Below are 24,365 nucleotides of genomic sequence, written 5' to 3'. Positions count from 1 at the left end.
AAGCAAGGACACAAAGTAAGCAATGCTGCTTACTTGTAACAGATGTTTTCTATACATAGCAAGACTGAATAAGCTTAGAAGTGGAGGATGCAATCTCACAGTACAGGGAAGGAACTGCTCTTCCAAGCTCAATGCTACACCCATAATGGGGCTTTTGCAATAGAAGCTTGGCATGGAGAAATACATTCATAAAATGCTAGATAATGATATCTGAAGAAGCTGGAAGGTTGTCCCCTGGGGCCTGGTAGGCCAAGAAAATACTAAGGTGTGCTCTTAGGGAGATGTCCGGAGACTTCCTCGACACAGATGATAAAAGTACTTCAAAACTGCAACCAGCAAACACATTGTGCAATCATGTCCATTAGGGAAACACCAGATAGTAAATCAGTCCCACCAGAAAGATTACGTACATCTAGTAGACAGTGTCCTGGCTGGCTGAAGTAGATGACTTTCCTTGCTGAGCTATCAATATTGGAGATTGATGAAGCTTTAGAGGAGGCAGAGCAGATAACTGCTTGAGAAGTGGAAATCAGTTCTTCCAAGGACAGTAGGATACAATGGGAAAGTCTCCATTGGAACTTGTAAAGAGTCTTCGTAATGAAGCAGACAGTTGCTCAAAAACGCATGGTTCAGAACAAGGTATATCTAAAAGATATCACCAAAAGAAGGAAGCTAGGGCATCCCGATAGCGAGGTTGCAAAAGAGGCCATAGTAGATCAGATGTCCTTAAATAAAAATCAAACAAAAGATTGTAAATTAACACTTAACTGAGATATAAATAGGAACTACAAAAAGTTTTCAATGTCTATATGTGAATACTAGAGGCCTAAGAAAGATGGGAGAGTTAGAATATATATTGCACTAAATGAAAAATTAGATATAATAGGCATATCTGAGACCTGGTGGAAGGAGGATAACCAATGAGGTACAGATGATATTGTAGTGATAGGGTAGATCGAATTGGTGGAGGGGTAGCATTGTATGTTAAGGAGGGCCTTGAATCAAATAGATTGAAAATTCTGCAGGAAACAAAACACATCTTGGAATACCTATGGATTGAAATTCCATGTGTAAAGAGGAAAAGGATAGTGATAGGAGTGTACTACTGTCCGCCTGGCCAGGATAAACAGACAGATGTAGAAATGTTACCGAAAATTAAGAAGGCTAACAAACTGGGCACCACAATAATAATGGGTGATTTCAATTAACCTGATATTGACTGAGTAAATGTAACATTAGCATACGGTAAGGAGGTGAAATTCCTTGACAACATCAAGAACTGCTTTATGGAACAGCTGGTATAAAAGCCAAGAAGAGAAGGAAAAATTTTAGACCCAGTCCTTAGTGGAGCGCATGATCTGGTGCAGGAGGTAATGGTACTGGAGCCGCTTGATAATAGTGATCATAAAATGATCAGATTTGATATTGGCTTTGGAGTAAGTACACACAGGAAATTCAATACCTTAGCGTTTAACATTCAAAAAGGAGACTATGATAAAATGAGAAGAACAGTGAAAAAAAACTTAAGAGGAGCAGCAATGAGGCTCAAAAATTTACATCAGGTGTGGATGCTGTTCAAAAATACCATTCTGGAAGCACACACCAAATATATTCCGTGTATTAAAAAATGAGGACGGAAGACCAAACAAGAGCCGGCATGGTTAAAAAATGAGGTGAATGAAGCTATTAGAGCTAAACGAAAATCCTTCAGAAGATGGAAGAAGGAACGGAATTAAAATAATAAGAAACAGCGTAAGGCAGTGATGGCGAACCTATGGCACGAGTGCCAGAGAGGGCACGCAGAGACCTCTCTGTTGGCACGCACGCCCAGCCACTTTCCCTTCATCCTTCGTGGTTGCTACAAAAAGAAAAGAAAAAAAAAAAAAAACAAGCAATCACGGCACCGCAGCCCGGGCAGCCATCGCTTTGGCTGTTCGGCTCTGCAGCTAGGGGGGTGTTGCCGGCGCACAACTTCCACTTCCGCCGCGTTCTCCACTATAAGGCTCCTCTCTCCCGAGTTTGCTCCGTCTCCAGTCCAGCCCATCTGGACTAAACGTCACGGCGTCGAATCTTCCTCCCCCTTTGGCACCCTGTGCGCCAGCACGTTAGGGTGTGTGCCCGCCCACTGGTCTTCAGTGCAGCCGCCGCTTCGTAATTCCCGCCTTCTGCTTCAGCGCTGCACTCCACCCCCGCTGAGCCACCGGTATCGTCGGCACTCGGCAGAAGAATCAACTTGCAGTTGGAGGAGCAGAGCAGACAGAGCCCAGGTAATATCCCCAAACTTTGAAGTTTAATTGGCAGTGGAAGTTGAGGGTGGGGAGTGGGTAAACTCTGAATTTTGTGCTCATTTTTCTACACTGTTCTATACAGTACTACATGGCCAAATTTAAGTGAGGATTATAAACTACTCTGGGAGCCAATCTTAATTGCATTGACACAAAGAGTAGTTACTTACCTGTAACAGGTGTTCTCCGAAGACAGCAGGCTGCATATTCTCACAAGTGGGTGACGTCACGTCGGCCCCGGAGGATTTAAAAGCAAAATCTAAAAATCTCTTTTACGGCATTCCGTCACGCGAGCGATCGCACTGCGCATGTGCGCACACATCTTCCCGCTCGCTGTGCGGACACGCCCCTCAGTTAAATCCAAAAGATGAAGGAGACAACTCCAAAAGGGGAGGTGGGAGGGTTTGTGAGAATATGCAGCCTGCTGTCTTCGGAGAACACCTGTTACAGGTAAGTAACTACTCTTTCTCCGAAGACAAGCAGGCTGATATTCTCACAAGTGATATTCTCCCTAGCTTCCAGGCTTACACAACACAACAAACAGTGGTCAATTGAGTCTCGCAACGGCGAGGCCAGAATAAAAATTGACCTGAAAAGAAGAAACATCTAAATGAGTGTAGCCTGGAACAGAACAAAAATGGGCCTAGGAGGGTTGGAGTTGGATTCTAAACCCCAAAGAAGTTCTGCAGCCCCGACTGCCCAAACCGACTGTCGCGTCGGCTATCCTGCTGAAGGCAGTAGTGAAATGTGAATGTGTGGACTGATGACCACACCGCAGCCTTGCAGATCTCTTCAATAGTGACTGATCTTAGATGAGCTACCGACTCAGCCATGGCTCTAATTTTGTGAGCCGTGACATGGCCCTCTAGAGTCAGTCCAGCTTGGACAAAAACGAAGGAGATGCAATCTGCTATCCAAGAAGAAATGGTGCGGTTTCCGACAGCAACTGGCATTAAAAGAAATAAACAACTGGGCAGACTGTCTGAGGGAGCTCGTCCGATCCACGTAAAAAGTGCGCAGCTTGCTTTCGTCAGGGCTTGTAAGATGAGGGAGAAAGAATGTTGGCAAGACAACTGACTGGATCCGATGGTACTCTGATATCAGCGCCAGTAAGAACTTTGGCTGCATGCGGAGAACTACTCTGTTAAGATGAGAAGTAAGGTAAGGCGCTTGAGCTACTAGAGTCTGAAGCTCACCGACCTTACGAGTTGAAGGAACAGCCACCAAGGAAAACGACCTTCCAGGTCCAATACTTCAGATGGCAGGAATCCAGTGGCCCGAATTGAGCTTGCAGCAGCTGGATGAAAACGACATTGAGACCCCAAGATACTGGATAAGGAGTGATAGGGGCTTTGACCGAAGCATAAGAGCCAACTTTCAAAATTATTGGGGGTGCTAAGCCCAACAGAAATAACCCCCCTTAGACACATACAAGGAATTCTCTCAATATTGGGGGAGAAGTAAACCTCTCATGAAGTGGACAGCTAAAGGCTAACCTTCTACACGTTGATGATAAGCTCTTATTGCACGAAGATGAACACTGACAGAGTTGGTCTTGAGACCAGACTCAGACAGGTGTAGAAAGAACTCAAGCAAGGTCTGTATAAGACAAGAGGCAGGATCTAGGGCCTTGCTGCCACACCAGACGGCAAACCTCTTCCATGAAAAAGAATAACACCTCTTTGTGGAATCTTTTCTGGAAGCAAGCAAGAGTCGGGAGACACTCTCTGGAAGACTCAACGAAACCCACACTCTCAACATCCAGACCGTGTGAGCCAGAGATTGGAGGTTGGGATGTAGAAGTGCCCCCTCGTTCTGCGTAATGAGAGCTGGAAAACATTCCAACTCCAGAAGAAGAGGGAACCATATCTGACGCGGCTAGAAGAGAGCGATCAGAATCATGGCTCCACAATCTTGCTTGAGAATCAGCAAAGTCTTTTCCACCAGAGGTATGGGAGGATACGCATACAGAAAGCCTGTCCCCCAATGAAGGAGAAAGGCATCCGATGCTAGCCTGCCGTGAACCTGCAGCCTGGAACAGAACTGAGGGACTTTGTGATTGGACTAAGTAGCAAAAAGATCCACTGAGGGGGTATCTCACTTTCGTAAGATCTTTCGAGCTACAGCCATGCTCAACAACCATGACTGTAGCATTATCCTGCTCAGCCTGTCGGCCAGACTGCTGTTTACGCCAACTAGATAAGTGGCTTGGAGAAAACATGTCACGTTGGCGGGCCCACCGCTACATCTGCATGGCATCCTGACTCAGAGGGCAAGATCCAGTACTCCTTTGTTATCGAGTACATCACAACCCGATTGTTTGGTTGAATTAAAATAATTTGGTTGGATAGCCAGGAGGGATGCAACCTTCGTCAGCAGCTTTTGTGACTGAGGAAGTTGGACAGGACGCCTCAGAATAAAAATGGAGAGAATTGACCACCTCTAAAGGGAATTCCGAAAACTGGTGAACAGTTGGGTCACATCCTCTAGATACCCTGAACTTGATACCACTGGGAAGCTAGGATGCACTGAGCGGATGTCATGTGTAAAAGTGCCATGGGAGTTACGTGAACTGTGGAAGCCATGTGCCTAGAAGTCTCAATATTTACTGTGCTGTAATCTGTTGAGACGGGCAATCATCGTGTTAAGGGAACACATGCACTCCCAGTCCATGAAGATACGCTGCAACAACAGCCAGGCACTACGAAAAACATACTCTGGACGCAAAGTGGTTATAAGTATCCTGTAAGTCCAGAGAGCATAACCAATCGTTTTCCTGAAGTATGGGAAGAAGGATGCCCAGGGAAAGCATCCTGAACCAAATATCTGTTTAGGCTCCTTATGTCTATGATGGTACGCAACCCACAAGGAAGCACCTGGAATGGAATCTCAACCCTTCTTGCCCTGGTGGAATGGGCTCGACTGCATTGGCGCTGAGAAAGGCAGAGAGTTCCTCTGCAAGTACCCACTTGTGATTGAAGCTAAAGGATTAAGCTCCCAATGAGCAATGTGGAGGGTTTGATTCTAGATTGAGAATGTATCCTAACCGGACTATTTGAAAAACCCACCGGTTGGAGGTTACAAGAAGTCACCTTTGGTGGAGAAAATTTAAACTTCCCCCCAACAGACAGATTGGCCGGTATGGACATTTTTTTTTTTTTATGGTGGCTATGCTGAATTGGAGCCAGTCAAAAACCCCTCCCTGGTTTTTGCGGAATAGCTGCAGGGGCCTGATTAGGTGCACGCCGTTGACTAGAACGAGCGTGCTGTGGCATAGCCTGAACCGGCTGTCGAGAAGTAGGAGTATACGTACAATCCCTTAAGGCACAAGGAAAACTACTCTTCTCTTTAAAGAACTTCCGAGATGAGGAAGTGTATGCACAGAATATCTACAATTTTCTGCTGAGTCCCCTCCTCCAGGTGAGAGGCACGCAGTCATGAGAGTCTGCGCATCACTATACCCAGAGCAGAAATCTAGATGTTACATTACAAGTGTCGAAAATGCCCCTGGACAGGAACCTGCGACACACCGTGTGCTACCTGACCACCTGGTGAAAAGGTTTAGCCTACTCCGGTGGGAATGCTCGTAAAGATCTGGCAGGACTTGATTTTGGACGCGATCATGCCAGCCTGGTACGCCATTCTCCCAAAAGAGGCTAAGGATGTATGCTCTGGCCCCGGGGGCGCCGAAGCAAGTTCTTAGAACTCCTATCTGTTCTGAGAGCAGAATCCACCACCGCAGAATCATAAGGTAACTGAGGCCTAATGAAACTAGGTTCCCCGTGGATCCGATAGAGGGATTCAGTCTTCTTGTATCATGTGGCAGAAGACTTAGGTGAAGATGGATAGTCCAGGACCTCGAGCATCTGGGGCCTTGGGCTGATTCACAATCTCCACTGTAATGTGTCGAGACAGATAGAAGACCTAGAGAATTCTCAGCAGAGAAAACCCCATGACCTTCATGTTCATCAGATGAGCCATCATTGAATTGAGCTAACTACTCAAACAGAGCAGCTCAGATCCAAACCCGTCCGACATGGAGGCGCGGTAACCTCTACGACGGGGTCAAGAAGTTGACTCTCCAGACGACTCCAGTGAAGGAGAATCGACCCAGTAGGCTGCGAACACCAATACCGGAGGCAGCATCGGTGAAGGAGATCTAATCCCAGGTGAAAAGCTAGATGCCGCAGGAGGCGCTAGCACCAATGGCATCCGATGGTACCATGGTACCGAAGCCGAGGGCAGAATCTGGAAATGCTGGGGAATCGAAACCAGACTGCCAGATGACTTGCATGTCCATAACAGAGATGGGACCGATGGTACTGATAGTACCCATGGCATCGACGGTACCGATGGTACACATGGTACCGATGACCCCCGGTACCGATGGTACCCATGATATGTGGTACCAATGGTACCCATGGTACTGATGGTACCTGGTACCGATGATAGTCATGATACCCGGTACCGATGGCACCGACGGTACCGATGGGACACATGGTACCGATGGTACCCATGATACCCGGTACCGATGGTGCCCATGATACCTGGTCCCAATCGTACTGATGGTACCTGGTACCGATGATAGTCATGATATCTGGTATCGATGGTACCCATGTACCGATGGTACCCATGGTACCGATGATACCTGGTACCGATGGTACCCATGGTACCGATGATACCTGGTACCGATGGTACCCATGATACCCGGTACCGATGGTGCCCATGATACCCGGTACCAATGGTACCGATGGCACCAATACCTGGTACTGATGGTACCCATGACATCTGGTACCGATGTACCGATGGTACCGACGTCCGATGCCAGGATACCTCCATAACAGAGGGAGCAACGCTCTCGGCACCGACCGATGTCTGATGCCCGGATACCTCCATAACAGAGGGAGCAAAGCTCTGGGCACCGATGGTACCGACGTCCGCTGATGCGCCCGAATGACCTGCCAAGCAGGAGGCGCCGAGGCAGGTAGAGACCCACTTGATGCATCACTGTACCCAGCGTGCATCGGTCTCTATCGGACTCAAAAATTGTTCTCCTTTGGGCATCCCTGGAAAGTAGCATACGTCTCGTCTTTGAGACACTACTTGCACTTCTCAGGGAGATGATCCGGCCCAAGACACATCCGCCGATGCGCCTGAATGACCTGCAAAGCAGGAGGCGCCGAGGCGGGTGGAGACTCACACGATGCATCCGGTTGTAGCGGGTACAAGGCTTAAAGACAGTGGTGTGCTGGAACAGGCTCTCACAGCTCTCGAGAGCCATTTGTTAAGTTTTAAAGAATTTTGGGACTTTAACAAATGGATCCTAAAATGTGGGCTTGTTTTACTTTTCTGGCGAGAGAGAGCCCACAGATAACAATTTACCAGCACACTCTTGTTTAATAAGAAAAAAGAAAAAAAGAAACTTATAAAGAAAAACTTATAAGTTTTGATTCTCATTTCAGGCACAGCCCCTTTTGACTCTGGCAATTACTTAACCTTTCCTTGCCCCAGGTACAAAAAGTACCTGTATATGTAAGCCACAATGAGCCTGCCATGAGAAAGTACAAATGAAAAAATAAAGAACACCCAAAAGGGTAAAATAAAAAAGAGATTTAACTCCGAGGACCTGAAGAAAACATGAAGAACTAACGAACTCCGTGTCTCTTCAGACGCGGAAAAAGAAGAACTGAGGGGCGTGTCCGCACAGCGAGCGGGAAGATGTGTGCGCGCATGCGCAGTGCGATCGCTTGCGCGACAGAACACCGTAAAAGAGATTTTTAGATTTTGTTTTTAAATCCTCTGGGGCCGACGTGACGTCACCCACTTGTGATAATATCAGCCTGCTTGTCTTCGGAGAAGAGTGATGTAACCTTTTCCTAACCCAAGTGCCTCCTAGGTAAGAAACCAAGCAGAAGCTTAGCTCATTTCTCTCCCTTAAAAAAAAAAAAAAAATATATATATATATATATATATATATATATATACACACACACACACACACACGAGGTCCACAGAAACTCCTAGGCATGGTAAAGAATAAAACATGAGGAATGGGAGGCCACAACCAAGCACAATAAAACAGCTGCTGCTCCTGCACTTTAAGGATATCAGGCAGCTCCCCTATGTCCCATCAACCAGAACCCTGGGAGTTACCCTGGATAACTGTCCTTTCATTCTCATATTTCAAGGCTGTTTTTTTGCCTCTATTCGTCCTCTTCTAAATGTAACTCCCTCTATAATGGTCTTTCCTGACCATTTATCCTTAAAATTTGGAATTCTGTGCCAAATAATTTTAAGTCAATGAAAGCACTTGGGATTGCTTTACTTACTCTGTTTGGGTCATCATATTCTTGTGAGCAGCTGTTTTCAACTTTGAATTATATAAAATCTGACATCAGAAACAGACTAACAGATGACCTGAGTGCTGCGTGTTGCTTTCAAATTTACAAAGTATGAGCCAAGGTTAGACAAGTTATCAGCATGCATGCAACAGCAAAAATCACATTAATTATTCAAAAGCATGCCAAATGCTTTTAAAGTTCTGTTATTCAGGTTAAATTGCCCTGTTGGCACTTTGCGATAAATAATTAGGTTTTGGGTTGCTGTTTGGGCACTCGGTCTCTGAAAGGTTCGCCATCACTGGCATAAGGAATGGCAAGTCAAATGCAAAGCACTGATAAGGAAGGCAAAGAGGGACTTTGAAAAAAAGATTGTGTTGGAGACAAAAACATATAGTAAACATTTTTTTTACGGTATATTAAAATCAAGAAGCCGGCAAAAGAATCGGATGGACCACTAGATGACCAAGAGGTAAAAGGGGCAATCAGGGAAGACGTGGAGGGGCATAATCGACAGGGGCGCCCAAGTTTTCCTGAGAACGTCCAGGCAAAGGGGCGGGGAAACCCATATTATCAAAACAAGATGGGCGTCCATCTTTCGTTTCGATAATACGGTCGGGGACGCCCAAATCACAAACTTTAGGTCGACCTTAGAGATGGTCATGCTTAGAGATGGTCGTCCCCGATTTTATCAGATAATGGAAACCAAGGACGCCCATCTCAGAAACGACCAAATCCAAGCCATTTGGTCACGGAAGGAGCCAGCATTCATAGTGCACTGGCACCCTGACATGCCACGACACCAACCGGGCACCCTAGGGGGCACTGCAGTAGACTTCAGAAACTGCTCCCAGGTACATAGCTCCCTTACCTTGTGTGCTGAGCCCCCCAAAACCCACTCCCCACAATTGTACACCACTACCATAGCCCTTATGGGTGAAGAGGGGCACCTACATGTGGGTCCAGTGGGTTTCTGGTGGGTTTTGGAGGGCTCACATTTACAACCACAAGTATAAAAGGTAGGGAAGAGATGGGCCTGGGTCCGCCTGCCTGAAGTGCACTGCACCCACTAAAACTGCTCCAGAGACCTGCATACTTCTGTCATGGAGCTGGGTATGACAATTGAGGCTGGCATAGAGGATGAAAAAAATATTATTTTTTGAGAGTGTGAGGGGGTTAGTGACCACTGGGGGAGTAAGAGGAGGTCATCCCCGATTCCCTCCAGTGGTCATCTGGTCATTTAGGGCACATTTTTGTGGCTTGGTCGTAAGAAAAAAAGGACCAGGTAAAGTCGTCCAAGTGTTCGTCAGGGACGCCCTTCTTTTTTCCATTATTGGTTGAGGATGCCCATGTGTTAGGCATGCCCCAGTCCTGCCTTCGCTATGCCTCCGACACACCCCCGTGAACTTTGGTCGTCCCCGTGACGGAAAGCAATTGACGCCCAAAATCGGCTTTCAATTATGCCGATTTGGGCAATCCTGTGAGGACGCCCATCTTGCGATTTGTGTCAAAAGACGGGCGCCCTTCTCTTTCGAAAATAAGCCTGAAAGTCATAGTGGAGAGTTTAAATGAACTCTTTGCTTCGGTCCTCACTGAGGAAGATTTTGGAGAGATTACGGTGCCAGAAATAGTATTCAAACTGACAAGTCAGAAAAACTGAATGAAATTACTTTAAACCTGGAGGATGTAATGGTGCAATCTGACAAACTGAAGAATAGCAAATCTCCTGGATCGGACGGTATTCATCCCAGAGTACTGATAGGAATGAAAAATGAACTTGCAGAACAATTGATAGTGATATGCAATTTATCTTTAAAATCAAGCATAGTACTGGAAGACTGAAGGATGGCCAATGTAACACCGATTCTTTAAAAATTTTCGAGAGGAGATCTGGAAAATTATAGACCTGTGAACCTGACATCGGTGCCGGGCAAAGTGGTAGAGACTATTATAAAGAACAAAATTACCGAGCACACTCAAAAGCATGGATTAAAGAGACAAAGTCAACATGGATTTAGTGAAGGGATATTTTGCCTCACCAATCTATTACATTTCTTTGAAGGGGTGAACAAACATGTGGATAAGAGTGAGTCGATACTGTATAACCTGATTTTCAAAAGAAGTATGACAAAGTACCTCATGAAAGTCTCCAAACGAAATTGGAGAGTCATGGGATAGGAAGTAATGTCCTATTATGTATTAAAAACTGGTTAAAAGATGGAAGACATAGGGTTAAATGTTCAGTATTCTCAATGGAGAAAGGTAGATAGTGGGGTTCCCCAGGGGTCTGTGATGGGACCTTGCTTTTAAACATATTTTTAAATGATCTAGAGATGGAAGTAACTAGTGAGGTAATTAAATTTGCTGACAACACAAAGTTATTCAAGAACATAAAAGTAGCCACACTAGATCAGACCAATGGTCCATCTAACCCAGTATCCTGTTTTCCAAACAGTGGCAAACAGGTCACAAGTACCTGGCAGAAACCCAAATCATGGCAACATTCTATACTACAAATCCCAGGGCCAGCAGTTGCTTACCCATATCTGTCTCAATAGCAGACTATGGACTTTTCCTCCAGGAATTTGCCCAAACCTTTTTTAAACCCAGATACACTAACCGCTGTTCCCATATCCTCCAGCAAAGAGTTCCAGAGCTTAACTATTCGTTGAATGAAAGAATATTTCCTCCTACTTGTTTTAAAAGTATTTCCATGTAACTTCGACTATCCCCTAGTCTTTGTACTTTTGGAATGTACAAAATCGATTTACTTCTATTCATTATACACCACTCAGGATTTTGTAGACCTCAATTATATCTCACCTCATCTGTCTCTTTTCCAAACTGAAGAACCCTAACCTCTTTAGCCTTTCCTCATATGAGAGGAGTTCCATCCCCTTTATCATTTCGGTCGATCTTCTTTGAACCTTTTAATTCTGCTATAACATTTTTGAGATAGTCACCAGAACTGAACACAATACTCAAGGTGTGGATGCAACATGGAGTGATGAAAAGGCACTATAGTATTTTCGATCTTACTCACCATCCCTTTCCTAATAATGCCCTCCTCCTCCCCTATTCCTCTTTACCCTGTAACTCCCTTGTCTGTCTGTTTTACCTAGATTTTAAGCTCTTTGAGCAGGGACTGTCTCTCTATGTCAAATGTTCAGCGCTGCATGCGTCTGGTAGCGCTATATAAATGCTATTAGAAGTAGTAGTAATTCCTAGCATCCTGTTTGATTTTCGGCCGCCGCCACACACTAAGCAGAAGATTATCTACAACGTATTATCTACAATGACGCCTAGATCTTTTTCTTGAGTGCTGACCCCCAAGGTGGGCGTTAGCATTAAGTAACTATGATTCGGATTATACTTTCCAAAGTGCATCACCTTGCAATTGTCCATAATAAATTTCACCTGCCATTTGGATGTCCAGTCTTCCAATTTCCTAAGGTCTTTCTGCAATATTTCACGGTCTGTACATGTTTTAACAACCTTGAAAAGTTTTGTATCATCTGCAAATTTAATCACCTCACTCGCAGTTTCAATTTCCATATCACTTATTTTTTTTTTATTTATCAATTCGTTATTGTCAGTTTCAAGAATTTACAGAACATTATTTCTTGAATAGAAAAAGCAGTTTAAGAAAAAATACACAGTCAATAGAAAAAGGTCTATTTAACATTAGGTCATCAGACAAATATTTATAAACTTGTATTAGACCACAACATTTGAGAGGTAGGAGCCGTTACAACTCAGGAGATGAGATTCATTTTAAATATTTTAGGTAATGCTTAGCAGTATATCCACTTAATATCTAAATCTTAAACCCTTAACTTGAGGTCATTCAAAACTGTGTGCTCCCAACATGCATTATACTACTTTTTTCTGATCAATAAATTGCTTTAAATGTTCAGCAACAAAGAAAACATATTTAACTCCTAAATATTTTATATTACATTTGCAAGGATAATTCAAATTAAATGAAGTTCCCAAAGCCAATGTTGCAGTTCGTAGAGCAAGAAAATATTTTCTTCTTGCTTACATTTGTTTGGTTACATCTGGGAAAACCCAGATCTTCCCACCATAAAATGGAAGTTGTATGTTTTTCAAAGCCATTTTTCTTACGGATTCCAGATCTTGTTGGAAAATAAACGACACCAACAATGTTTGTCTCTCTGTGGTTGTGGATAAAGAAGTTCCAAGCAACTCTGTTACATTTAAATCCCCTTGTGGAGGATTTTGTAATCCTTCTTTAGATACTTTTGTTGGTAAATAATACATTTTATTCAAAGGTGGCATATTTTCCAGGGAAAATTTTAAATTCTCAGTCAGATATCTTTTAAATATCTCCAACGGAGTATATATTGGAGTCCATGGAAAATTTAAGAAACAAAGGTTCAATCTCCTATTATAATTTTCAAAGTATTCCAACTTATTATGTATGATTGTATTATCTTTAATCAGTCTTACAGAAATTTCTTTCAATTTAAGATTTTCTTCAGACAAATAGTTAATCTTTGCAGAGACTTCATTTTTCATTGAAGTAAATTCTAATGAAAGATTTTGAACATTACTCACTAGTGTTTCAATCTTACTCGATGAAAGCATCACAGCTTCCAGAGTCTGCCAAATGGCCTCGAGAGTAACCGTCACTGAGGAGGCCTTAGATGTCTTAGGCCTCACTGCCAAAACAGGACTACTCTGAGCCTCTGGTGTAAACAGAGCCTCGGCTGTTAATCCGTTGTCGGGTCCCAGACAGGTCGCCCCTCCTCCGTCTCTGCGGGTTATGGCTTCCACCTCGGCATCGTTTCCAGCCGGTTGCGGTGGTGGGAAGAGCATCGGAGGGGACGATATGTCCTGTCCCGGGAGCTCGGCTTCTCCTTGCGCCACGAGCTCAACGGGAACTCCGACCGCCAAAGAAGTGGATCTCACGAGAAAGCTCTCCGGGGTCGGCTGGGTAGATGTTAGTGTCGGAGCCGGCTGGGTCCCGGTTCGTACAGAACCTTTTCGTTTCATATCAGGCATTACCAAAACTAGAAGCAAGAAAACTCAGTAGGAAAAACGAAGGAAAAGGATAAACCCAGCGACCTCCGGTGAGTCAATCATGGAACACTGTTAGTGCCACCATCTTGCTCCGCCCCCTTTCCATATCATTTATAAATATGTTAAATAGCACCAGTCCCAGTACAGATCCCTGCGGCACTCCAATGTTCACCTTCTTCCAATGAGAGAAATGACCATTTAACCCTACCCTTTGTTTTCTGTCCAAAAACCAATTCCTAATCCACATCAGAACCTTGCCTCCTATCCCATGACTTTTTAATTTTCTCAGGTGTCTCTCATGAGAAACTTCATCAAAACTTTCTCAATAGCGAAGATACTTACCTGTAGCAGGTATTCTCCGAGGACAGCAGGCTGATTGTTCTCACTAATGGGTCAGCGTCCACGGCGGCCCAGGAACGGAGACTTTTTCCAAGTAAAAATCCACAAAGCTTTGTGACAGCTTCCATGGCGTGAGGGACTCGCACCGCGCATGCACGGCCATCTTCCCACCCGCTCGCGTCCGTTCCTGCCTCAGTTATATCAAAAAGCAAATAACGAACAACTCCAAAAGGGGAGGTGGGTGGGTTAGTGAAAACAATCAGCCTGCTGTCCTCGGAGAATACCTGCTACATGTACAGTGGGGGAAATAAGTATTTGATCCCTTGCTGATTTTGTAAGTTTGCCCACTGACAAAGACATGAGCAGCCCATAATTGAAGGGTAGGTTATTGGTAACAGTGAGAGATAGCACATCACAAATTAAATCCGGAAAATCACATTGTGGAAAGTATATGAATTTATTTGCATTCTGCAGAGGGAAATAAGTATTTGATCCCCCACCAACCAGTAAGAGATCTGGTCCCTACAGACCAGGTAGATGCTCCAAATCAACTCGTTACCTGCATGACAGACAGCTGTCGGCAATGGTCACCTGTATGAAAGACACCTGTCCACAGACTCAGTGAATCAGTCAGACTCTAACCTCTACAAAATGGCCAAGAGCAAGGAGCTGTCTAAGGATGTCAGGGACAAGATCATACACCTGCACAAGGCTGGAATGGGCTACAAAACCATCAGTAAGACGCTGGGCGAGAAGGAGACAACTGTTGGTGCCATAGTAAGAAAATGGAAGAAGTACAAAATGACTGTCAATCGACAAAGATCTGGGGCTCCACGCAAAATCTCACCTCGTGGGGTATCCTTGATCATGAGGAAGGTTAGAAATCAGCCTACAACTACAAGGGGGGAACTTGTCAATGATCTCAAGGCAGCTGGGACCACTGTCACCACGAAAACCATTGGTAACACATTACGACATAACGGATTGCAATCCTGCAGTGCCCGCAAGGTCCCCCTGCTCCGGAAGGCACATGTGACGGCCCGTCTGAAGTTTGCCAGTGAACACCTGGATGATGCCGAGAGTGATTGGGAGAAGGTGCTGTGGTCAGATGAGACAAAAATTGAGCTCTTTGGCATGAACTCAACTCGCCGTGTTTGGAGGAAGAGAAATGCTGCCTATGACCCAAAGAACACCGTCCCCACTGTCAAGCATGGAGGTGGAAATGTTATGTTTTGGGGGTGTTTCTCTGCTAAGGGCACAGGACTACTTCACCGCATCAATGGGAGAATGGATGGGGCCATGTACCGTACAATTCTGAGTGACAACCTCCTTCCCTCCGCCAGGGCCTTAAAAATGGGTCGTGGCTGGGTCTTCCAGCACGACAATGACCCAAAACATACAGCCAAGGCAACAAAGGAGTGGCTCAGGAAGAAGCACATTAGGGTCATGGAGTGGCCTAGCCAGTCACCAGACCTTAATCCCATTGAAAACTTATGGAGGGAGCTGAAGCTGCGAGTTGCCAAGCGACAGCCCAGAACTCTTAATGATTTAGAGATGATCTGCAAAGAGGAGTGGACCAAAATTCCTCCTGACATGTGTGCAAACCTCATCATCAACTACAGAAGACGTCTGACCGCTGTGCTTGCCAACAAGGGTTTTGCCACCAAGTATTAGGTCTTGTTTGCCAGAGGGATTAAATACTTATTTCCCTCTGCAGAATGCAAATAAATTCATATACTTTCCACAATGTGATTTTCCGGATTTAATTTGTGATGTGCTATCTCTCACTGTTACCAATAACCTACCCTTCAATTATGGGCTGCTCATGTCTTTGTCAGTGGGCAAACTTACAAAATCAGCAAGGGATCAAATACTTATTTCCCCCACTGTAAGTATCTTCGCTTTCTCCGAGGACAAGCAGGCTGCTTGTTCTCACATGTGGGGTATCCATAGTACCCCAGGCTCACTCAAAACAACAAAGAAGGTCAATTGGGACTCGCAACGGCGAGGACATTAGGAGGATTGACCTACGAAGAAAACAGCTAACAGAGTGCAGCCTGGAACAGAACAAAAATGGGCCAAGGGGGGTGGAGTTGGATTCTAAACCCCGAACGGATTCTGCAGACTGACTCCCCAAACCGACTGTCACGTCGGGAATCCTGCTGAAGGCAGTAATGAGATGTGAATGTGTGGACTGATGACCACGTCGCAGCCTTGCAAATCTCTTCTATAGTGGCTGACTTCAAGTGAGCCACCGACGCTGCCATGGCTCTAACACTATGAGCCGTGACATGACCCTCAAGAGTCAGCCCAGCTTGGGCATAAGTGAAGGAAATGCAATCTGCTAGCCAACTGGAAATGGTGCACTTCCCAACAGCGACTCCCCTTCTGTTGGGATTGAAAGAAACAAATATTTGGGTGGACTGTCTGAAGGGGCTTGTCCGCTCCACACAGAAGGCCAATGCTCTCTTGCAGTCCAATGACGTTCAACAGGGCGGGTATGAGGACGGGGAAAGAATATTGGCAAGACAACTGACTGGTTCAGAAAGAACTCCGACACCACCTTCGGCAAGAACTTAGGGTGAGTGCAGAGGACTACTCTGTTGTGATGAAACTTGAGGTAAGGAGCATGCACTACCAAGGCTTGAAGCTCACTGACTCTACGAGCTGAAGTAACCGCCACCAAGAAAATGACCTTCCAGGTCAAGTACTTCAGATGGCAGAAATTCAGAGGCTCAAAAGGAGGTTTCATCAGCTGGGTGAGGACATTGAGATCCCATGACACAGGTGGAGGTTTGACAGGGGGCTTTGACAAAAGCAAACCTCTCATGAAGCAAACAACTAAAGGCTGTCCAGAGATAGGCTTACCCTCTACACGATAATGAAAAGCACTAATTGCACTAAGAAGAACTCTTACGGAGTTGGTCTTGAGACCAGACTCTGACAAATGTTGAAGGTATTCAAGCAGGGTCTGTGTAGGACAATAGCGAGGATCTAGGACCTTGCTGACACACCAGACAGCAAACCTCCTCCATTTGAAAGAGTTAACACCTCTTCGTGGAATCTTTCCTGGAAGCAAACAAGACTCGGGAGACACCCTCAGAAAGACCCAAGGAGGCGAAGTCTATGCCCTCAACATCCAGGCCTTGAAAGCCAGAGACTGGAGGTTGGGATGCAGCAGTGCCCCCTCGTTCTGAGTGATGAGAGTTGGAAAACAGTCCAATCTCCACAGTTCTTCGGATGACAACTCCAGAAGAAGAGGGAACCAAATCTGACGTGGCCAAAAGGGAGCAATCAGAATCATGGTTCCGCGATCTTGCTTGAGTTTCAGCAAAGTCTTCCCCACCAGAGGTAATGGAGGATACGTATACAGAAGGCCATTCCCCCAATGAAGGAGAAAAGCATCTGACGCTAGTCTGTCGTGAGTCTGAAGTCTGGAACAGAACTGAGGGACATTGTGATTGATCTGAGTGGCAAAAAGATCCACCAAGGGGGTGCCCCACTCTTGGAAGATCTTGCGAACTACGCCCATGCGCGAGTTGAGCAACCACTCATGAGGTTACATGATCCTGCTCAACTTGTCAGCCAGACTGTTGTTTACGCCTGCCAGATACGTGACCTGGAGACACATTCCAAAACGGCGAGCCCAAAGCCACATCTGAACGGCTTGCCGACACAGGGGGCGAGATCCGGTGCCCCCTGTTTGTTGATGTAGTACATGGCAACCTGATTGTCTGTCTGAATTTGAATAATTTGATTGGACAGCCAATCTCTGAAAGCCTTTAGAGCATTCCAGACCACTCGCACCTCCAGGAGATTGATCTGAAGACCGGATTCATAGAGGGACCAAGCTCCTTGAGTGTGGAGCCCCATCTACATGCGCTCCCCACCCCAGGAGAGATGCATCCATTGTCAGCACTTTTAGAGGCTAAGGAATTTGGAAGGGACGTCCCAAGGTCAAAGGAAGAATAAAACAACAACTCCAAAGGGGAGGTGGGCGGGTTAGTGAGAACAATCAGCCTGCTGTCCTCGGAGAATACCTGCTACAGGTAAGTATCTTTGCTTTCTCTGAAGACAAGCAGGGGTATCCCTAACACCCAGGCTCACTCAAAACAACAAAGAAGGTCAATTGGGTCTCGCAATAGCGAGGACATAACAAAGATTGACCTACGAAGAAACAACTAACTGAGAGTGCAGCATGGAACAGTATAAAAATGGGCCTAGGGGGGTGGAGTTGGATTCTAGATCCTGAACAAATTCTGCAGCACCGACTGCCCAAGCATGGGCATAAGTGAAGGAAACGCAATCTGCTAGCCAAATGGAAATGGTGCGTTTCCCGACAGCAACTCCCCTTCGGTTGGGATAGAAAGAAACAAACATTTGGGCAGTCCAATGTATGCAACTGATGTTCAGCAGGGTGGGTATGCGGACGGGGAAAAAATGTTGGCAAGACAACTGACTGGTTCAGATGGAACTTTGACACCACCTTCGGCAAGAACTGAGGGTGCGTACGGAGGACTACTCTGTTATGATGAAATTTAGTATAAGGAGCATGGGCTACTAAGGCTTGAAGCTCACTGACCCTACGAGCTGAAGTAACCGCCACCAAGAAAATGACCTTCCAGGTCAAGCACTTCAGATGGCAGGAATTCAGTGGCTCAAAAGGAGCTTTCATCAGCTGGGTGAGGGCGATGTTGAGATCCCATGACACTGGTGGAGGTTTGACAGGGGGCTTTGATAAAAGCAACCCTTTCATGAAGCGAACAACTAAAGGCTGTCCAGAGATAGGCTTACCCTCTACACGATAATGGAAAGCACTAATTGCACTAAGATGAACCCTTACGGAGTTGGTCTGCAGACCAGACTCTGAGAAGTGTAGAATGTATTCAAGCAGGGTCTGTGTAGGACAAGAGCGAGGATCTAGGGCCTTGCTGTCACATTAGATGGCAAACTCCCTCCATTTAAAAGAATTACACCTCTTCGTGGAATCTTTTATGGAAGCAAGCAAGACTCGGGAGACACCCTCAGAGAGACCTAAGGAGGTGAACTCTATGCTCTCAACATCCAGGCTGTGAGAGCCAGAGACTGGAGCTTCGGATGCAGAAGCACCCCTTCATTCTGAGTGATGAGGGTTGGAAAACACTCCAAACTCCACTGTTCTTCAGAGGACAACTCCAGAAGAGGGAACCAAATCTTATGCAGCCAAAAGGGAGCAATCAGAATCATGGTTCCGCGGTCTGGCTGCAGTTTCAGTAAAGTCTTCCCCACCAGAGGTATGGGAGGATATGCATACAGAAGGCCCTTCCCCCAATGAAGCAGAAAGGCATCTGACGCTAGCCTGTCATGGGCCTGAAGTCTGCAATAGAACTGAGGGACCTTGTGATTTATCTGAGTGACGAAAAGATCCACCAAGGGGGTGTCCCACGCTCAGAAGATCTTGCGTACCACACCCGAGTTGAGCGATCACTCGTGAGGTTGCATAATCTGCTCAACCTGTCGGCCAGACTGTTGTTTACGCCTGCCAGATATATGGCTTGGAGAAAAATGCCGTGACGGCGCCACATCCTGACGGCTTCCCGACACAGGGGGCGAGATCCGGTGCCCCCCTGCTTGTTGACGTAGTACATGGCAACCTGGTTGTCTGTCTGAATTTGAATAATATGATTCGACAGCCGATCCCTGAAAGCCTTTAGAACGTTCCAGATTGCTCACAACTCCAGGAGATTGATCTGAAGATCTGATTCCTAGAGGGACCAAGCACCCTGAGTGTGGAGCCCATCTACATGAGCCCCCCCCCCCCCCCCCCATCCCAGGAGAGATGCATCCGTGGTCAGCACTTTTTGAGGCTGAGGAATTTGGAAGGGAAATTGGATCGAATTGTCCACCACTGAAAGGAAAGAATGGCTCAAATGCTCTCCTCCAGAGTCGCTGTCGAGGAAGGCTGTGGGGCCGGTACCGGAGTCAAAGTCAGAATCTGTGAAGGCCTGCGAGGCGGTACCGGGCTGTCCGAAGATCGACACACCGACACCTCTTGTATGGAGGGTGAGCGCTCCTCCTGGCATCGACGCTTTCCGGGTGCCGAATCCTTTGACACCCCAGAGCTCCCAGTACCGTGTCTCAAAGGAGACCGGTGCCAATGCTTCTTCGCCTTCGCTCGAAGCACGTCACCGGTACTCCTCGGTACCGACAAGGAGGACGTGGAATCCACACGCCTCCATTGGGGTCGGGTCCGACATCGGTCGGTCCCGGTGGGCCTGCACAGCAGGAGCCTTCGAGACACCACTCGATGGCTCATTACTCCCAGCTAAAGGTGAAGTTCGGACAGCCATTACCTGCGCTCCCAATGTTGATGCCATCCCCGGTGCCGATGTCGAGGAATCAGTCGGAGCTCCGAAAAGACAGTCCCGAAGAGCTCTGCTCGACACCTGTGTCCATTTCTTCAAACTCAGACAAAACTTGCAAGCGTCTGGGCAATGGCTGGGCCCAAGGCACTTGATGCACCAGGAGTGTGGGTCAGTGCCCGAGATCGACCGCTGGCACCGAGCACACTTCTTGAAGCCGCTGGGCGGCTTCGATGACATCAGTGGAAAAATTGCGGCGGCAAAAAACAAAAAGAATGCGATAAACACAGGCAAAAGGTGCCTACGTTTTTCCTGGGACCTGAGGGAGAGAGACCGACACGCAGCCACTCTCTCAAACGCGGAAAAGAAAAAACTGAGGCGGAAACGGACGCGCGTGGGTGGGAAGATGGCCACGCATGCGCAGTACATCCATCCCACGTCCTACTGGCTGTCGCAGAGGTTTTTTTAGATTTTGCAGGAAAATCTCCCTTCCTGGGGCCGCCGTGGACACCGACCCACATGTGAGAACAAGCAGCCTGCTTGTCCTCGGAAAAAACAATACTTTAGTGAAGTTAAAAAGGTGTTCATTATAGGCAACAGAAAAGTGATTTGGATAATCTGTTTTGGTGCATATAAGAAACTTCATGCATTCTCAGAAGGAAAGCTCTGTCTTTTAAAAAAAAAAAAAACCTCTAGAAATTTGATCCATGCTTCAGAGCTTGCATTCATCAGTGTGATTGGTGATAAAGAAAAAACTGATTTATATCTGAAGAGTCCCTAAAGCAGGCTGCATTCCAACCATCATCTGCATATGTGTTATTGTAATGCTATTTTAAGTATTACCTGCATATCCTTAAAACCCAGCTCATGAAGTGTCTTCTCATCATAATCTGTGGTAAGTTCATGCCCAGATGAAATCATTCTCACAGGTCCCATGAGGCCTCCTGGAACCAAAAGTAAACAAAGATTTTCCAAGAGAAATTTTACACGCAGCAATGCCTTCACTGCTGAAAACAGTTTTATGTCACAAAACAGGTACTAACAATGATTGCGGTGTTACATTATAACATAAGGAAAGCCAAAAAAACATCTGTTTCTAGTATTTAGTAGGTGAAAGAAGAGTACAGAAAATATGTGAAACAACACATAGCATTTATGACATTCTATTAATACATTAATTCTTGCAGTAGAAACCTCATTTTTCCAACTAAAAATGAAAAAGGGATTCCTTAGAAGCACTTTAAACAATATCCTTTGCTTCATTAAAAAAACATCTCTTTTAAATATTTTATTGCAGCAGATATTGTTTATAGTTTACCCTCAGAAGCCTAATGCATCAAGCAGGTAGTACAGTTTAATTTGAAATTCCATGTCACAGATTATCTGAGGCAAACTTTAGGGCACAGTTTTATACATTCTGCAGTAGTTCTATGCACATTTATATTGATTTGCTGTGAATTCCTTAATAGGTAGGAAAAATCTAGGTTTTACTGAAAATCTTTTACTTAATTTTTGTTTTGCTATAGTTAATTACAGTAGTGTGGTAGGCATGTTAGTCCACTTTTAAAGGTAATTAATAGAAATAAAACAAAACATAGGAAAAGAAAAGATGGACTTTACAATGGTGGACTTTGGTCCTGGGGAACTGGGTTCGATTCCCACTGCAGGCACAGGCAGCTCCTTGTGACTCTGGGCAAGTCACTTAACCCTCCATTATCCCAGGTACAAATAAGTACCTGTATATAATATGTAAGACGCATTGAGCCTGCTATGAGTGGGAAAGCGCGGGGTTCAAATGAAATAAAAATAAAAAAATAAATGATAACTTTTTTTATTGGACTAGCTTAAAACATTTTTGATTAACTTTAGAAGGTAATACCTTTTTCTTCAGATCAGAAAATCCTTTTAAAATAACTGTATGAGCCTCTTGTGTCTGGTTTACATATTTTGCTCTTTTCATTTTGTTCAGTATCTATCCCCCCTTAATTATTCCATATGGTTCTTATTCATATTCCTCCCCAACTATCCTTCCCAAAGCATTGCCTATTAGTATTTTAAAAGGCAGGCTTCCTCGGTCACTAATGTTACCAGCACATGGCTCCACAATTTAGTGCCGTGACAGAAGCAGCATAGTAAAAGATTGAGACAAGGGTAGTCATGAGGGTAAAAAACTGGACTATAAAGTAAAACCAAATCTACCAGTCAGAAGGAGATTCTTTTGTTCACAGTTGTGCAGTGTATACATTGCCAAGGAAAGCGTTACCTTGCAGTTTTGATATCCCTGATAGACAGCAGAAATATACAGTTTATAGCAACTGTAGTGGGTTGGCTAGACATGAAGTAACCAATCTATACAAAACCACTGGAGTCAGCAATGTATCTTTAGAATGGGGAAAGATAGTAGCCTAGGTAACTACACTGACATCAGGAGTACATGTCTGAGCATTTCTCCACTATTTAAAGAGAGAACCACAGTTACAATTTTAAATTAAGCAGCTCTGCAGTTCTAAAGAGGACAGCTAGCAGCTTCAGTTGATCCCCTGACACCTACTAGTTTCAAGCTTTCCCATCCCTCTATTTGCTTCCAAATTCTGAGGCTCATTTTTCTCTTGTCTATTAATATTTGCAAGCACTGTATAAGCTATTTACATATACTATGTTACAACCTTTTTCATAATGTCTGATGGAATCTGCTAAGCTTCATTTTTGAATATCTCATTTAAGGTCATTTTTTAATCCAAAAAGATTTTAACCCTGTTCTTCAAATCCTCCAATGTATGGGCTAGAGACAAGAAAACAGTACAGAGGCAGGAGACTCTAAGAAACAGCAGAAGTGGGAGAATGGTGGAGAACCTACAGCAGAGGCAACAAAAGAGAAGTCTGGGATGGCTTCAGCAGTAGACAAAGGTCAACAAACAAGAGGGTGAGGCTACTGGTGATGGGACTGTACAGAGGATGCTGCAGTAACAGGAAACCTAGACAATATGTAGTTTTGTGAAATTCTATGACAAGAAGCATATTTTGCTGCACTAGGTGTGGCAAAAAATCTAGCAGCTTTGCTTTTCAGAGCTATTGTATTTTCTACAACGCCTTGACAACTCAATTAGAAGGGCTGTATATCACCTGCAACAAATAAACATATTGGCCAGTGCCTCCCCAGAGCATAAGTACATAAGTATTGTCATACTGGGACAGACCAAAAGTCCATCAAGCCCAGCATCCTGTTTCCAACAGTGGCCAATCCAGGTCACAAATACCTGGCAAGATCCCAAAAAAGTACAAAATATTTTATATTGCTTATCCCCAGAAATAGTGGATTTTCCCCAAGTCCAACTTAATAATGGTCTATGGACTTTTCCTTTAGGAAGCCGTCCAAACCTTTTTAAAACTCTGCTAAGCTAACCGCCTTTACCACATTCTCTGGCAACGAATTCCAGAGTTTAATTACATGTTAAGTGAAGAAATATTTTCTCTGATTTGTTTTAAATTTACTACTTTGTAGCTTCATCGCATGCCCCCTGGTCCTAGTATTTTTGTAAAGCGTAAACAGATGTCACATCTACCCGTTCAACTCCACTGATTATTTTATAGACCTCTATCATATCTCCCCTCAGCTGCCTTTTCTCCATGCTGAAGAGCCCTAGCCGCTTTAGCCTTTCTTCATAGGGAAGTCATCCCATCCCCCCTATCATTTTCGTCACCCTTCTCTGCACCTTTTCTAATTCCACTATATCTTTTTTTAGATGCGGTGACCGGAATTGAACACAATATTCGAGGTACGGTTGTACCATGGAGCGTTACAGAGACATTATAACGTCCTCATTTTTGTTTTCCATTCCTTTCCTAATAATACCCAACATTCTATTTGCTTTCTTAGCTGCAGAAAGTTTCAACGTATCATCAAAGACGACACCTAGATCCCTTTCTTGGTCAGTGACTCCTAACGTGGAACCTTACATGACGCAGCTATAATTTAGGTTCCTCTTTCCCACATGCATCACTTTGCACTTGCTCAC

General features: G+C 45.1%; 1 protein-coding gene across 1 annotated transcript in view; it reads right to left on the bottom strand.

Annotated features, from left to right (window-relative positions):
• The window catches only part of USP34 (ubiquitin specific peptidase 34), a 1,418,841-nt gene that overhangs the window by 766,190 nt on the left and 628,286 nt on the right, over positions 1 to 24,365 (bottom strand).

This window comes from Microcaecilia unicolor, chromosome 3 (assembly GCF_901765095.1).
Source record: "Microcaecilia unicolor chromosome 3, aMicUni1.1, whole genome shotgun sequence".
Classification (NCBI taxonomy): domain Eukaryota; kingdom Metazoa; phylum Chordata; class Amphibia; order Gymnophiona; family Siphonopidae; genus Microcaecilia; species Microcaecilia unicolor.
Note: the sequence above shows the minus strand (reverse complement) of the source record. Positions and strands in the feature narration are given on the sequence as shown.